The sequence below is a fragment of the Medicago sativa genome, chromosome 5, assembly GCF_051527215.1.
Source record: "Medicago sativa cultivar Bolivia chromosome 5, Bolivia_mono, whole genome shotgun sequence".
NCBI classification, from domain to species: domain Eukaryota; kingdom Viridiplantae; phylum Streptophyta; class Magnoliopsida; order Fabales; family Fabaceae; genus Medicago; species Medicago sativa.
The window spans coordinates 52,338,982-52,357,394 of record NC_140753.1 but is presented as its reverse complement, the minus strand read 5'-3'; the positions used below and the strand labels follow the sequence as shown (position 1 = coordinate 52,357,394).

The following is an 18,413-nucleotide window of genomic DNA, read 5'->3' as shown; positions in this document are numbered from 1 at the left end:
TGTCAAAATGCTTTAGAAATATCAATCTTAAGGGCCAATTTACCACCAAAGCTTCTTTTATCAAGAACATTAATTTCTTCTGAAGCTAGTGCAATGCAATCCTTATTATTTCAGCCTCTTATAAATCCTATTTTCTCCTTAGATATAATTTTGTGAAGTAATGACCAAATATATCATCTAAAACCATGGAAATAATTTTGACATTGAAATTTACTAAAGCTATTGGTTTATATTGATCAATGGTATCAATATTTGAATTCTTTGGTATCAAAATGAGAGAGTTAGCATTGAAGTTTAGTAGAAGCAACAAACTAGTTTGAAAAAATTCTATCACAACATCACATACATCTTTATGAACAATCTCCCAACAAGACTGAAAGAAACAGGCTCCAAATCCATCATGAACAAGAGCTCCTTCATTGTTCAGATCAAACATAACATTCTTGAATTTATCTTTAGAGGGGATCATGTTGAGTAAGTTGCTGGCATGTTCATAAATTAATTTTGGGATTACTTCTTCCACAAGCATCCGTTACTACAAATTAAACAATAGTTAGAAGAAAATATATTTTTTTGTAATAATTCACACCTTCTCTGCAATTCTCTAGGGCTTAGTGATAATCTCCTCTCGATTTATGATATAGGAAATTATTTTGGTTTTGTTTTTGATTTTGGTCATTCTATGAAAGAATATGGAATTTCCATCACCATTCACACGCCAGGTAATCCTAGCTTTTTTATTCCAGAAAACCTCTTGTCTATGTAGGGCTTCGTCTAAAATCATATGAGCTTACTTTTCATCAATCATAAGATAATAAGTATGACCTCCCAATTTAATTTGATTTTGAATTTCACTCAAATTATTCTTAGCATAATTGTCATTGAGTGGACATTTAGAGAAAATTCTTTATTCCACACTTTCAACTTATTTTTCAAAAGCTTCAACTTAATAATTAAATCAAACATAAGGCACCCTGTAACTCTCATATTCCAACATTCAGTAATAAAATCTCTGCAATCTTTACCGAGATTGTAATGCATGTGAGTAGTATTTTTTTTGGCTAAAAATTTCGCCAAAGAACATGGTTTTATCAATTTTACCTCCAACAATTATAAATTTCCAACGTCAAAACTCAAAAAGTTGTGACATCATTATTTTTAATTTCATCTGACTTTATATAACCCTTTAAAGAAAATCCGACTTTACATAACATTAAAATATTATGAGTCAATTTTTAGTATCTTTATCTATTACCATTCATTGTATTCAAAGTTCAGCTAATTTTCTAAATACTTCCTCTAAAAAAATTCTAAATATTACGTGTTCATACATACGCTCTTCCTTAAAAGACCTATTTACATAAACAAAAAAAAAACAAGTAAAATAGGGAAAATGATAACAAAATATTTTTAAAGTTCTACAATTTTTTAAAGGAAAAAGTTCTCAATATTATTCCTTTTTCCGCTATATACTATTATTCAATCATAATAATAATGATCCCTACACAAATAAAAATGATAATAATAATAATAATTATTATACGATAATACGTAATAGCTGTCTAGTAAAGACTCCCTAAAAAAACTATTTACAAGATAACATTGAAAATAAAACTATATATAAAAAAAAAAATTGAACAGCTGTTTCCATTGGTTTCTTTTCGAAAAAGAAATTAACTTTTATTTTTTTGGCATTTTATATATACACATTCTTTAAAACATTTCAAAAAATAAACCACAATAAGGAAAACCATTATAATAAGATTATGTACTTCCCTCAAAAAAAAAAAAAGATTATGTACTATAAGTGATAAAAAAACAAAAACCAAAATATTATTTAACATTAATTATATTTCAGCCGCGAGCAGTATATATACATTCATTCTCTAGTTTAGTGACATACACAACAGAAAAACACATACACGCTTTTTCAACTAGATGATTTTCTCTTGCAACATAACCATGGGAGTGAGCAATGACATATTGAGTTCAATGCCCGAATCATTGCTTTCGGCCCTCGTTTCCTTTCTGCCGTTCAAAGAAGCGGTAAGAACTTCTCTTCTCTCTAAAGATTGGGTGAATGTATACAAATCAACAACAAAAATAGAGTTTAATGAACTCTTCTTTGTTAAAGTTGGTGAATCTCATGAAATTGTTGATGCTCAAAGAAGGGCATTTTCAGCTTTCGTGAGAAAATGGATTGAAAATCACGTAGATGTCATTGATAAATTCTCTTTAAGAATTTTGATGCCTGAATTGTTTAATGAGCTAATTGATCAATGTGTTCGTTTTGCTTTAAGAAATGGAGTCAAGGATTTGGAGCTTGATCGATTTCAGTTATCCTTATGATATTGTTGATGTTGTAGTTGTTTTGCCTACTTATTTTTATGGTTATAGTTGGTTTGAATCTTTGAAATTGTATGCATGTGAATTTGTTGCTAGTCAATGTGTTAATTTTCATTCACTCAAAGAAATTTCTTTGGGTTACATGAGAATAAGGCACTGTGCTATTAAGGCACTTTTGACCAATTGTGAAAATTTGGAGAGTTTGAATTTTTTTAATTGCTGGAGTTCGGATGGAGATTTTGTTTTGAATGAAAAATATTTGGGGTTGAAAAAATTGGTCATCGATAGGTGCGATTTTACGTTTAATATTTTTAGAGTAAATGCGCCAAATCTAAAGGTTTTCAATTATCATGGATATATGACACTTTTGGCCGTTGATATTCAATCACATGCATTGGATGAGGTTAATCTTGACTTTTCCCCTGAACATCGTTGTCAAGGATATGGTTCTTATCTTTACAAATTTTTAAAAGAGGTATCTTCTTCTAAAGTTATGACTGTATGCAGCTACTTCCTTCAGGTATCATTTTTTACCTTTTGTCTTTTTTCTTAAATTTAAAATTTATTTTTGATAATCAATTTAATTATTATTGCACAATAGATTGTTTTTACTGTATTAATTAACTTTATTCGTTGAAACAATTTATAGCTAGATCTACATATTATTTTTCTCTAATTGTTTTGAGGATCTCTATATATGTATTCATTGGGGGGTTTTATTGTTTTGCTCTCTTGGGTTGGTATATTTGGCTTGGTTGAGCACTAAAAAGTATATATTTTTCTTTGATTTCAAAGTTTTAGACTGAATTTTAAAAATTCTAAAGCTAAATTTTTTTATGAGAAACAACTGAGAAGACCATTAAATTTGTGTGAAACTTTCTTTCATTAGACTTAATGACCTCACAGTAGCTGCAACATGTAGTTGTTATTCATGTCCTTGAGAGAGAAATCGATAGAATGCATGCAGAGATTCTAAGCCGGTCTGAGCATATCTTATACTTGTTGGGAAATGCCTGCATAATTTCCCTCCTCCGTGAACTCAAAATAGGCACTAGCGGAAATGTGAAAATATAAGAGTAATGACACAGAGAATTTTAGCGTGGAAAACCTTCTCAATGTGAGAAAGGGAAAAAACCATGGGACCCTTGGGCCTCTTAAAAAACCTCCACTATAATGATAATGGGAATACAACAACTTCACCCTTAGGTGGATCTCACTACAATATATCTCACAATTTGTAAGGAATACTCTCACAAATTGGCTCACTATTCCTCTCACAAGAAAACTCTCTATGAGGATGACTTTTCTCTTGAGCAAGGCTTTCTTTCTCTTTTGCTCTTTGTTGTTCTTCTCTTGTGGTGTGTTGTGAATGCTTGTTCATGGTCCTATTTATAGGAGAAGCAAGCCAAAGTTGTCTTACATGCATGCAGACACTTGTCATTTGCCTTTCATGCAAAACACCAAGTGTTCCTTGCAATGCATGCACCACACCAAGTGTCCTTTGCATGCAACACAACATGTGTCACTCATACACTACACCATGTGTACACCATGCATCTTGCTACTTGTCATCACATGCAACCTTCCATTTTGTCAAATGTAGGTTGGACATGTGGCAATGGTTGGACCCCACGTTTCTCCCCTTCCAGCCATAGGGGAATGCCTTGATTAGTTTGGGGTTGTTGCCAATCCAGCAGCTTGTTTGCAAAACTCTATCTTCTCTTTTGGTAGAGGTTTTGTCATCATGTCTGCTCCATTCTCGTTGGTGTGAACTTTCTCTACTTTCAACAATTTACTCTCCAGCACATCACGAGTCCAGTGATACCTCACATGAATGTGTTTTGATCTGGAGCGGTATGTTGAGTTCTTGCTGAGATGAATCACGCTCTGACTGTTGCAATAGAGAACATAGCTTTCTTGATTTTGGCCTAACTCTTGCAGGAACTTCTTCATCCACAGGATCTCCTTACAACCTTCAGTGATTGCGATGTACTATGCTTCTGTGGTACTTAAAGCAACACACTTTTGTAGTCGTGATTGCCATGAGACAGCTCCCCCTGCAAAAGTAATCAAATATCCTGAAGTAGATTTTCTGGAATCTACATCTCCTGCCATATCTGCATCTACATGCCCAATGAGTAATTGATTTTCATTGCCAAAGCACAAACATTGCTTGGCAGTTCCTCTTAGATACCTCAGTATCCATTTCACAGCATTCCAATGCTCCTTTCGTGGATTCGACAAGAATCTACTCACAACTCCTACCGCATAAGCAATGTCTGGTCTTGTGAAAACCATTGCGTACATAAGGCTACCCACAGCTAAAGAATAGGGCACCTTGCTCATTTCTTCTTTTTCTTGGTCATTCTCTGGACATTGTGTCTTACTAAGTTTCAAATGACCAGGTAGCGGAACATGCACAGGTTTTGCATTATGCATGTTGAACCTTTCAAGAACTTTCTTGATATAGTCTTCTTGTGACATCCACAACATTGTTTTAGAACGATCTCTAACGATCTTCATTCCAAGAATCTTCTTCACTACACCCAGATCCTTCATAGCAAAAGATTTGCTCAATGCTTTCTTGAAAGCAGCTATCTTTGCCTTATCTTTTCCAACAATAAGCATGTCATCAACATACAATAAAAGTGTGATGAATTCTCCATTTTCATAGTTCTTCACAAACACACAATGATCTGTTGACGTCTTTGTGAAATTATGTTGGGTCATGAAGAGATCAAACCTCTTGTACCATTGTCTCGGAGCCTGTTTTAAGCAGTATAGACTTTTCTTTAAGCGACACACAAGGTGTTCTTTGCCTGGTTCAATGAAACCTTTAGGTTGCTCCATGTAGATTTCTTCCTCTAGGTCTTCGTGCAAGAATTTTGTTTTAACATCAAGTTGTTCTATCTCTAAGTCTAGTTTTGCAGCTAGACCAAGGATTGCTCTAATGGATGTCATCTTCACCACCGGTGAGAATATTTCTTCAAAATCAATGCCTTTCTTTTGATGGCACCCCTTCACGACTATTCGTGCTTTGTATATGGGATTTGGGCTGTTCTCTTCAGACTTAAGTTTGAACACCCACTTGTTTTTCAACGCTCTTCTACCCTTTGGTAGTTTCACCAAGTCATGTGTTTGGTTTTCCTTCAACGACTGTAATTCTTCTTGCATGGCTTACATCCATTTGTCCTTGTCATCCATCTCAATGGCTTCCATGAAGCTTTGAGGTTCTCCTTCATCGGTGAGAGCGACATATTCACCTGAGAAGTACCTTCTTGATGATTGTTTGGATCTCGTTGATCTTCTCAATTGAGGTTCTTGATCCATCTCATCATCATCATCATCATCTGCCATCTGCTCTTCATGCATTTCTTGATCTTGTTCTATCTGATCAGGATGCTCCATTTGATCGGGTTGTGTTGGCTGATCACGATCATAATTCATTTGAGGAATATATCCCCCTGAGTTGTGTACCACAATGGTTTTTGGCTTCTTAGATTGAATGTCGTGGATTGTCTGATCTTCATAGAATACCACATCTCTGCTTCGAACAAGCTTCTTAGTAGCAGGATCCCATAATCTAAAGCCAAGTTCATCTCTTGGTGAACCAAGGTATATGCACTTCTTCATCTTAGCATCTAACTTTGCTCTTTCATCTTTTGGAACATGCACAAATGCCCTGCATCCAAAGACTCTCAAATGACCATAAGAGGCTTTCTTTCCATACCATACTTCATCTGGTATCTCTCCATTTAAAGGTCTTGAAGGAGATAAATTAGTCAAATCAACTGCAGTTCTCACTGCTTCACCCCAAAATGATTTGGGAAGTTTTGCTTGAGAAAGCATGCTTCTGACTTTCTCTGCAATCGTTTTGTTCATCCTTTCATCTAGTCCATTCATTTGAGGAGTCTTGGGAGGTACCTTCTCATGTCTTATTACATGAGATCTACAATAGGCTGAAAATGGGCCTATATACTCTCCACCATTATCTGTCCTTAAACATTTCAGTTTTCTTCCGGATACCCGTTCTACAGAGGCATGGAATTCTTTGAAAACTTTAAGAACTTGATCTTTCGTCTTCAATGGATACACCCACACTTTTCTAGAGTGATCGTCAATGAAGGTAACAAAGTATTGTGAACCACCAAGGGACCTTTCAGATGTAGAGCAAACATCTAAATAAACAAGATCTAAGATATGCTTTCTTCTTCTTGCATCATCTGATCTTTAAAAGGATACTCTGTGTTGTTTGCCTGCTAGACAATCTTCACAGGATTCAAGTGGTTGACCCTTGATGTTTGGAAGATGATTCTTAGCAAGAATATCCAAACTTTTCTCGCTCATGTGGCCAAGTCGTTTGTGCCACAATTCTTTGCTCTTGTCTTGAGATACATTGATATCTCCCTTGTTTATCTTTCCCTGCATCATATACAAAGAGCCTTCCTTTTTACCACGAGCAATGATCATGCTTCCCTTACTGAGCTTCCATCTACCAGCTCCAAATTGGTTTATCATCCCAACATCATCTAACTTTCCTGTTGAGATAAGGTTTAGACCCATGTCTGGAACATGTCTAACCTCCTTTAATACGAGCTTACAACCATTCTCTGTAACTAGAGTCACCTCGCCAATGCCAACAATCTTGCTTGTGACTTGATTGCCCATCTTCACCATACCAAAATCTTCTTTTTGATATGATAAGAATTCTTCATGAGGGGTTACATGAAAGGATGCTCTTGAGTCAATTATCCAAATGCAGTCATCAGACGCTATATTTAGATAGTTCTCATCTTCAACAAGAAAGAAATTCTCGTTAGTTGCTACGACTGCTGTCGTGGTTCCATCTTCTCTACTCTTCTTTGGGTTTATCAGATATGGATGGATTGTCCCAGCCTGTTGATCTCTCTTCAAGAATCTGCACTCAGGTCTTTTGTGACCCGGTTTGCCACAATAATAACGACTTGGTCTTGTGCGCGACTTGGATCTAGCATGTGATCTCCCACGACCTCCTCTTTCACGACTCTTACTCCTTCCTCTATTATCAACAATATTTGCTTCGAATTGGTTGTTGAAGCCTATTTCCCTCCGTCTTGATTCTTCACTTAGCAAGGAATCCGTAACAGAATCCATGACAAGTTTCCCATCTGGAGCAAAGTTACTGAAAGTGACGACTAGAGTGTCCCAACTCTCAGTTAGAGAACTTAGGAGTAGAAGAGTTTGCAACTCATCATCTATCTTCATGTCAGCCTTCGTTAGTTAATTCACGATACCTTTGAAGGTATTCAAATGCTCAATCATGTTTTGGCCATCTGAGTACTCCAATTTCACCAGTCGTCTACAAGGTGGGATTTGTTCCTTGGCGTCTTCTTTTGAATCAAGGATTCAAGTTTTGTCCATAACTCATACGCATTGGTATAAGTTGACACATGCTCGAACAAACTTCTGTCGATGTATTTTCTGATCATGGCTACTGCCTTCCGATTTTGAAGCTCCCACTCCATAGCAGTCTTCTTCTCGGGTTTATCCTTTTGGGGGATTGGCTCATGAAAGTCTTTGCAATACAAGTGGTCTTCCATCATTGGCTTCCAATATGAGTAGTTGTCAGCAGTTTACTTGAACATATCACCATCATGGTTGATTGAACCCTCCATCTTGAGTTACACAGGAAATAATTTCTTTAACCGGTGTGACTAGTATCGTATAATAGAATAAATATGAGTTCGTGAATAGTGCACCAGGAAAGTTCCCAGGAAAGAGAGGTGGGTCAATAGACACGCTTAAATACCAAGTCTTTCCATGCCATAACTCCTAGACATGCAGTATAACACTACCTCACTTTATTTCTAGCGACAAGAATATTTCTTTTCTGATGTGGAAGATCAAACAATGTTGCAGCCACAGAGCATACTAAGAATTATCTTGCAGATACGACACCTCAGAGTCCCAGAGCAACGAGTGCTCTGATACCACTGTTGGGAAATGTCTGCATAATTTCCCTCCTCCGTGAACTCAAAATAGGCACTAGCGGAAACATGAAAATATAAGAGTAATGACACAAAGAGAATTTTAGCGTGGAAAACCTTCTCAATGTGAGAAAGGGAAAAAACCACGGGACCCTTGGGCCTCTTAAAAAACCTCCACTATAATGATAATGGGAATACAACAACTTCACCCTTAGGTGGATCTCACTACAATATATCTCTCAATTTGTAAGGAATACTCTCACAAATTGGCTCACTATTCCTCTCACAAGAAAACTCTCTATGAGGATGACTTTTCTCTTGAGCAAGGCTCTCTTTCTCTCTTGCTCTTTGTTGTTCTTCTCTTGTGGTGTGTTGTGAATGTTTGTTCATGGTCCTATTTATAGGAGAAGCAAGCCAAAGTTGTCTTACATGCATGAAGACGCTTGTCATTTGCCTTTCATGCAAAACACCAAGTGTCCCTTGCAATGCATGCACCACACCAAGTGTCCTTTGCATGCACCACAACATGTGTCACTCATACACTACACCATGTGTACACCATGCATCTTACTACTTGTCATCACATGCAAACTTCCATTTTGTCAAATGTATGTTGGACATGTGGCAATGGCTGAACCCCACAATACTTTCACTAACTAGGATTAGTCCAAGTGTTAAGCAGTATTATTTTCCTTTATATGACATGAATTAGAGATTAATATAGACAATATATATATATATATATATATATATATATATATATATAGGGTTATGTTACAAGACACCTTCATAAAAAGTAGTGTGGTGTCTTTTATCAAGTCACACCTCAAGGTGTGATTTTCACTTTTTTAGTTATAACTTTGATAAAAGACACCTTCACAAAAGGTGTCTTCTATCATAACCCACATATATATATATATATATATATATATATATATATATATATATATATATATATATATATATATTGCTGTTAATATTTCAATACTTAGCGTAACTTTTGAAAATGAAATTGCCATTATCTTTAATAAAGTTTTGTGTATGATGTGATAAGGTTATTTATACTAGAGGACGACCAAAACAGATGTATCCTAGCATGAATGTTAAGCATCTGATAATGAAGACCGCTTTGCACCGTTTTGAATTTGTGGGAGTATCTTTTATGCTAAGAAGCTGCCCTTACTTAGAGCGTCTCACAATTGAAATTGTTGATGAAAAATACCTGTTTGTAAGTATTGCATAAATTTGATTTAATTTAATTAATTTAATTAATTCTCTCTCTCTCTCTCTCTCTCTCTCTCTCTCTCTTATCTATATATATATATATATATATATATATATATATATATATATATATATATATATATATTAGCATCTAATTTGGATACATTGTCGATGTAAAATATTTTTATTCTGATATCTAGTCATTTTTGTTTTGAGGTAAATATCTAATCATAAGTCCCCGTGAGTTTAGCTCAGTTGGTAGGGACAAATGCATATTATATGCAGGGGCTACCTAACCAATGGATGAGTTCAAGCCACTTAAGTCCCCACTTAAGTCCCCAATGGATGAGGTAAATATCTAATCATAAGTCCCCACTTCCACATTAAAAATGGATGAGTTCAAGCCACTAGGCTACCTAACCAAAAAAAAAAAATATCTAATCATAATTAACCAAATAGAAATTCATTTTGTACTTGAGACCTAAAAATCTTTTAGTTTACTTTTTTTTTTTAGGTTGGATAAAAATCAAACTATTTTTATCGTTTGATGCTCATGATTGATTGACAGTCTAAACTTACTACTCTAATGGTGCATATAAATTTAATTTTATACTTCATATGACTTTTGATATAAAATTAAAAACATGGAACTTTTTGTTGTTGTTGTTTATATTGTAGGGTTATGAATGTTCAATGTTATCCCAGAGAGATATTGGGTCGACTCTATAAAAGTTTACAAATGTGTGAAAAAGCGTTTGAAGGAAATCAAGATTAAGGGCTTTAAGGGAACTAAAAATGAGTTTAGTGTGATTACTTACTTTCTCACTCATGGGAATGTCTTGAGAAAGTTGAGTATCAATTTCCTTAAAGATGATAGATGAGATGTCACTTCTCGGTGTAAAGCAGTAGAACATTTTCGGATGCTTCCAAAAGCTTCAACTAATTTGGAGATATCAATCTATTAGTAAACTTTTGAGTGTTTTGCTTGCATGGAACATGATTTTATTTCGTTTTAATTTTGCAATTTATTATTGGGTTTAACTGCTAAGACTTTATTTATTTATTTTATATGAAGTTTGCTTGTAAGACTTTTATTTACAATTGGTTTAGGCATTTTATCGATAATTCTATTTAGCCTTTTGTTTGATTATTCCCAAGACTTATTTTATGCATCGATCTCTTTTTTTTTTGACAAATTATGCATCGGTCTTTATATAATTATGTTGATAATAAAAAATTATTTAAAGTACAAACATTGCATTGGTTTCAATAGAATTGGACTTGACCCTTCCTATCTGGGAGTTTGTTTATTTATTGAAAACACCGGTGAAATCTATCTCAAATTGGGAGTGTAGAACTTGTTTGAGTAATAGTTATCACAGGTTGATTTAGGTGTCGAACCAACATAGATTATTTATTTGTGACCTTCACTACTGAGATTAGGACATGGAATCTTACTTGGAGTATGGAGATCTTTGTCTTTTGTGGCATCTCACATGAGTCTATTTGTCATCTATTTGTTACTTATTGTGAGTTTGTTTTTCATGTGTTGTTTAAGACTGTTGGTGGTTCCGGTGGAAAATTGTCATGCAAACAAATTTGGATTGTTTTGTTTTTATTTTCACCTCTTTTATAAGTAATTGTTGGATTAGAAATGGTCGAAGCTTGGTTTAGCATGCAGTGGTGATGACTATTTCGAAGTATCGGAAAATTTTTATTTTCTATATTAGAGTTGTTTGTATTGAGAAATTAGGGTTGTTGTCTCATGGGTGCTCTTGTTACTTGTATGTGTGGGTAGTGGAACATTTCTTGTGTTTGGCCATATAGCGTGCTAGTTCATCCTCTAATTCCTTGGTGATGTAAACCCCAACGAAATATTTAATGAGCTCTTCATCCAACCTCTCAATGATTTCAGCGGTTATTTCCCCACACTCCACCCCCCAACACCAATAAGGTCTCATCATTTGCAAATATTCACTATGTACGATGTCAAGGAAGACCTCCTTAGACCTTTTCTAATTTGATAACAAAACCAATTCTACCAAAAAAACTAACCAATTCTAAAAAAAGGAAAAATATAGATAGACACCCTTTTTCAAGGGTAGCACTTCGGTGCCTTTAGCTTCGGTGCATTTGGGTGCCTTTGTTCCTATCTCTCTCTAAACCATCCATTCTCTCTCTCTTACCATGAAATTATGCTAAGTTAGTGACAATAATATTATGTCACTTGCTTATTGTAATTTATGGCAATTTTAACATATAAACAACAAGAATTGCTTTGGGGTGCTAAAATCATATCTTACAAACTTAGCATAATTTCATGGTTTTCTCACAAGAATTACACAACCCAAATGGTGGGAAAACTATCTATAGAACTCACCTTAACATAATCTTGCAATTCTTCAAGCTTCAAGCTCCCTATGATCAAACCCTAGTTTGATCCACTTGCTAAAACCAACCAAACCAAAGCTTCCATCCATTCTTTCTAGTTGTTTCTTGCTTGCTAAGTTACCAATTGTATAAAACTTGGAAAGATTGGTGGATTAGAGGGAGAGAGAGGGGCAGCCAAGTAGAGAGAAGAAGGAGAGAAAATCTTCTCTCAAACCTAGAGAGAGAAAGGGCAATCATATTAAAGCCAAAACCTTTGTGAAGTAACTAAAATAGAAAAGCTATCATATTAAAGCTGCATTTGAATATGGTAGACCAAATCAAGTTGATGTCTTGGTATTGGAGTTTGAGTAGAATGAAAAATGCTTCTTGCCTTTACTATGAATGGTGTTGGAACTTAGGGGAGTGTCTTTTGAGGTAATTTTGGGCTTATCATGGTGGAGGGTTGTAGCTGCTGTTTTGCTGTTTGGTGTGTCAATTCATTGCAAGCCGTCGTGATTTGTTGTCGTGGCTGTTTTGGTGCTGTCATCGGGCATCTCCTCTTGCCTGCTATCACAAGGCCAGCAACTGACTTGTTTTTGTGGGATTTTTCTAGTTTTTAGGAGTTGAATGTTAGTAGGGGTTCTTTGGTTTTGAGGTTTTTTCCGCTTATATACGGAACCTTTGTACTTTGCTTCTCTATCTATGCAGCTTGTGTGTCTTGTACGAGCTTGCTTTCAATAATATTCGCTATTTAAAAAAAACTGCATTTTGAAAATTCTTGGCATTTTACTTATATTACTTTTCCTTGGTAACATAAATCCACAAATTGAACAACAGATTTTGACAAATAGCATACTCTTGACTCTCCTGTGTGGTTGAGATGAAGTCTTGCTACCATTCATTGAACAAGTGGAAAAGCCATATGTTTTCTATAAACTAATTATGGCCTTTTGATAGAAAAAAGAAGGCACCATATGTTTTCTTTAGTGTGTGACTGTGAATTAAATGACTGTTGGAAATGCATAAACTGATCAATTTGGTGTGACAAGTTTTGCTTTGAATCGTGTCTAGTTTATGTTCTTTTCAATTTCTGTCAATCTTATTTATCTCTATTTTCCTTTATGTCCAGCATGAGGAGTCAAGTTCATGTTCATCTAGACTGTCGGGGAAAGGAAAATGACATTTTAGTAATAAGGTTAGTGCTGCAGCTAGGCATTCTCCTCAGGGAAAAAAAGGGTGTGGAAAATGACGGTGAAGTGGCGTTGGACCCTATAACATTGGCTACAGACGACCAACTTTGCGAAATGGATAGGCTACAGACTAATGCTGCAGTTACCTCTACCATTTTCAGTTGTGTCAGTATTGACAATATTCATGCAAACAGTAAAGGACTTGATGTTGGAAGTTCAGACGATATTGAGCAGGGCAGAAAGTCTTGCATACTAAAGAAAAAAGATATACAATCATGCAATTGAGATTATTATACATTCTTGAAAGTTTGCTGATGAGATGTTTGCTGAAGAAGAGAAGAAAACACGTGTAGACAGAGCAAAGGAGTATCATTGGTAGCTATGGACATTGGACATATTTACTCAACCTTTTCTAGTATACTTCGACCCCAAATTTGAATATGAAATTGAAGATAATGAAGATCTAGAGAAGTTTGAGACTTCAACTGATGCACCTCCCATCTAGACAATGGTTGACCACCATTTTTTTTATCAACTTGTCATTGTATCATATAAAATGTTATGTGTTTGAAAATGAAACCATGTACTTTATTGTCTTCCCAACTGTTTAGAATGACTTCCATATTGTAAATATAAAAATTGGTGTACTTTTGAATTGTTTCCAGATTGTGAAAATAAAGGTGATATATTTTTGAATTGTGTTCTTCATTCTAATGCATTTACCATATTACTTTTAAATTATGCCCATGTAATCAATAATACTTCCTCATATACTCCTAAATTTATCAAAACCAATTCTCAATAGCCAATGAACTTGCTAAGATATACACATCATTGAGCAAGCTTATACACCTTTACTATAAATGGTCACAAAATGTATCAGAATTGATGATATATCAGTGTTATTTCTTCTTGTAGCACCAATAACATTCAGCAAACAACAACTCCTTATATTAAAGTAAAATGTTACAAGAGGAAGCAAAAGATAGCCTAAAAAGAAAAACAACAAAAGCAACTGCCAACTAGCTGAAACTAAAATAGTAACTCCTACAAATCAAATATCAAAACCGAACAGATCCCCTCCTCGAAAACACAATCTGAAAAGTTGCAAAATCAGACCCGCACAGCCGCACCAGAGGTACAAAAGCTGGGAAATTCACACCAGAAAAATAGATGGAAATTCACACCAGGACCGCATCCAAAACCTGAAATCACGCCAGAAGTGCATCCAAAGCCTAGAATCACATTAGAGAAATCCACCACCTTTGGCTTCGGCAAAATTATCCCTTATTGGCAAAACAGGTCTGCAACAAACCAATACTAGGAATTAACACTAGAAGAACATGATCTTGTAACAATAATATATTTAGGATCAAAATAATAATTGTATAGCATTGCCAGCAAAACAATAACAACAGTACCTCTTAATCAACAAAACTAGAAGCTTTAACATTGGAATTTGAAAGTTGACCATTGATGATATCACACCTAAAAGACATTGGTTTGTAACTAAATAAACTTGGCATGGTAAAATGAAAAATTCAAATTAACTGCACAATTACTTGTAACATGTAATTTTAAGATACCTTCCATGTTTTAAACTTGGACATCTACGTTTGTTGTGGCCTTTTCCGTTGCAATAACTACAACTGATTGAATTTTTCTTGTGCAATTCCAAACTGCCTTTCATTTGTAAAGTGCGTGGACGACCTTTAGGGACCGCACGTGGAGGATCACACAAGTTTATGGTCAGGTCATCAGAGACTTTAGGCATAACTTCAAATGTCGATTTATCAAACTCTTCATTTGGTTCTTGAAGATCAAGTTTTGCGATTGCCTTCCTCAAATCTTGAATTGCAATATCATGATGCTTTTCTGATCGTGAACCTCTTTCAGATAGTTCAAGAGACTCAACCATAATACTATTAAATAATGAAGTACTTGAAGCTCTGTTTCTGCCTTCCTCGAGGTCTTCAATTGCAATTCCTTTATTTTTTTCTTTCTTAGCATTTATGGTCCATCGGCTTAGAACATATTGAGAAGGGAGAGAATAGACATTTTCCTTTATGAATACATTTAATACATGTCTACAGAGAATTCCCACAAACTCAAACATGCGATAACTACATTTTGCTTCTTTTGAAATGATCTGAAAAGTCACATGATAGTTAGGTTTTTCTTTGTAAATTTCATGAATCTTGTATGTGGAAACTTCATCAAAAAACTTAACTTTCTCTGCGATAAATATTTGGGACCCAACCAACTCATCCTGAAAAATCCTAAACACTTTTCTTGTATAAATTTTTGAAGCCTCTTCTTCCATGGGATATAAAGTACGCAGAAGTGGTTTTGAATTCCTTGTCTTGACATTCTTCTCTCTTTCCTTGTTATAACGTGCATCAAGAGCCTTCTCATACTGTATCACAAACTTGCTCAATGGAGTACTTGAATTCAAAAAGCCCTTAAAAAATTTATTCATACTTTCATTTCTTTGGGTGGTGGACATTCCAGCACAAAAACTCTGACGTACATAAGAAGGAATCCATTTTGCTCGAATGGAGTAGATCTTCTTTAGCCATTTGTTATCTTGCAACTCGTACTTATCTATCATTGCTCCCCAATCAGAATCAAAGTCATCAGTAGTGATAGTTTGGTGAATGCACATGTGAAATTGATTTTTAAACTCACTATGTTCATGATAGATTTGGTTCAAGTACTCTAGAACTTTCTTCTCAATATGCCACATACAATAATGATGATTCACCTCTGGAAAATCCTTTGCAACTGCATTAGAAATAGAAGTGTCTTGATCAGTGATAATAGTTTTAGGACTAACTCCATCCATTGCTTCTAACCAAGTACGTAGCAACCAAACAAAACTCTCTTCAGTTTCATCCCATAACAGAGCACAACCAAAAAGTATAGACTGTTGGTGATGATTAACTCCAGTGAATGGAACAAAGGGCATTAGATATTTATTTGTTAAGTAGGTTGGATCAAAAGTCACCACATCACCAAAATATTTGTAAGCCATTCTAGACCTTGAATCAACCCAAAAGCAATTTGCTAATTTACCTTCTGCGTCCATTTGAAATGCATAAAAAAAAACCCAGGATTCTTCAACTGACAATTCTTAAAGTACGATAACATCAAGTGAGCATCTCCATTTTCTAATTGTTTTTGTCTCTTTACACTTAAATAATTAATAACATCTTGTTGGCTAAATCCAACATTATCAACACCACCACTCTCGGTACATAACACTGATGTTATTTTACTAGGGCCTATACCAGAATCATGAAGCACATCAATAAGTTTTTTTTGCACTGGGGTTTTCTTTCTATGTACTCGAAGATGCTGTGAACTTCTTGGGGAAAATAGTACATGATTATGGTCTCTTACAAATCTAGAAACAACCCACCCATCTTCATTTTTCTTGATGTACAACATTGACTTGCATCCTACCCTTGTTTGATCGTGTACTTTAAGACTACCATTTTCTTTTTTCAAATTTTTTTTGGATCTAAAACCCTCCTTTGAACAAAGAATCTCTTGACCAATCACAATACCATTCGTTCTTGATTTAGTAACACGACCCATGCGAAAACTAAAACCTTTTTTCTTGGCGTACCTTACATAGTAATCCTTTACATCTTCAATTGATGCAAACTCCATTCCTTCAAAGGGCTCTAAGGGGAGCTCTGATGGCGGTCTATCATTGAGAGAGTCTGCATCAATAGCATTTGCAAGTACATCATCTGAGCCATTCATGGTGGTATGTTCATGCATATCTGTCATTTCTTGATCAGTCATTGTAGCACTAGCACCCACAATCCTGTTACGTACATGTATGATGAAATCAATATACCAACATATATATAATTAAAAAAGTGGTTTCACTTGAAAAGCAAGAAAATAAAAATCTACTATAATATGCTATTATAAAGGCTTATTATACTTGCACAGAAGAAACATCCACGACTAGTAATGCTACACACAACAACCAGCAAACTAAAGATTGGAGGTTATATATATCACTAAGAAAACATTCTATCTAAATTACTATAACAATTATAAAATGAAAAAACCAGAATAATAGAGGTGCATGGGATGGCTACGATTATGTACATGAAAAATTCTAAATATTATCACTTCAAATATCTAAAAGCTTATCAGGAATAGATGTACAAACAACTTAAACAAGTATAACGATGAAAAAGACCATAATAGATGAGTAACTGTGAAGAACTGAACGATGGGAATTTGGTACGTGGAGATGATTAACCAAAAAACAAAGATTGTGAATAGAGTGGTGATTAGCGATATTCCATACCTTGAATAAGAAACGGAAGGATGCAACAGAGAGTTGCAGATTCGGTTGTTTGTCGAGAATCAAGTACAGAGCGGTTGTGAAAATGAAGGAGAACAGGGTAACTGATGTTGAGGCACGAAGGAAAAATAGCAAAATTAATTTTAGGATTTTTTTTATAATTTAAATAACACAACTTATGAGTAAATGATGTGGCACATTCCTATTGGATGACTGTGTAATCTTGCTTTACACAGTCAGTGCACCATAATTAAACTCTATATTTTTTATAGAAATAGAAAAATATCTTTAAAAAATCAACATTTTAGAGCAATCATAAACATAACCTATATAATGTTTGCCCACTTATGCGTTTATATAGTTTCATATAAATTTTTATGATATAACTTTGACCCCACTTATTAAAATTTCTGGATCCGTCAATGGGTGGAGCTAAGTTTGATTCTAAACGTATAGCTTCCAATTCTCTTTTTTTTTCTTCATGCGCACATAGCTTCCAATTCTATTATTAATTTTCATACTATATTTTTTTTTTGGAAGAACTACTAAAACTTATTGATCAATTCAATTTTTATTTAATTGTATGTAAATATAAATCATTTTATATCCTACTCAAATTTTGCTATAATCAACTTTCTAAATAACTAGTATTTGGACATGTGCGATGCACAAAAAGTTGATTATCTTATTGGCTAATAAATATGGTAGTTGATCATGAAATGAAATAATAGTTGTTGTTGAGCATGAGTTAATGCTTCCAAAAACATTATCCCACTAAGTGGGTTTGACTACATAGATTGAAATATGTCATATTGTTATATCATAAACCATATTTAGATCAAACTCATTAATCTATAGATCTCTTCTAATAGTTTCTCTTATAATTCTTCTAGGTCTTCCTATACCTCTTGTAATATGATTATCCTCTATTTGATCTACTCTTCTTACTATAGAATCTATAGGTTTTCTCTCTACATGTTCAAACCA

At 34.6% G+C, this 18,413-nt stretch overlaps 2 pseudogenes across 1 annotated transcript; one reads left to right on the top strand and one right to left on the bottom strand.

Moving 5' to 3' along the window:
• Positions 1–1,962: 1,962 nt before the first annotated feature.
• On the top strand, positions 1,963–10,417 carry LOC146922900 (putative F-box/LRR-repeat protein At1g56400; annotated as a pseudogene).
• Positions 10,418–13,973: 3,556 nt separating this feature from the next.
• Positions 13,974–17,668, bottom strand: LOC146922899 (protein FAR1-RELATED SEQUENCE 5-like; annotated as a pseudogene). Its single transcript, XR_015012634.1, has 3 exons — positions 17,430–17,668; positions 14,683–16,931; positions 13,974–14,400 (listed from the first exon to the last, which is right to left on the bottom strand). The product of XR_015012634.1 is annotated as a protein FAR1-RELATED SEQUENCE 5-like (transcript).
• Between the last annotated feature and the right edge of the window lie 745 nt (positions 17,669–18,413).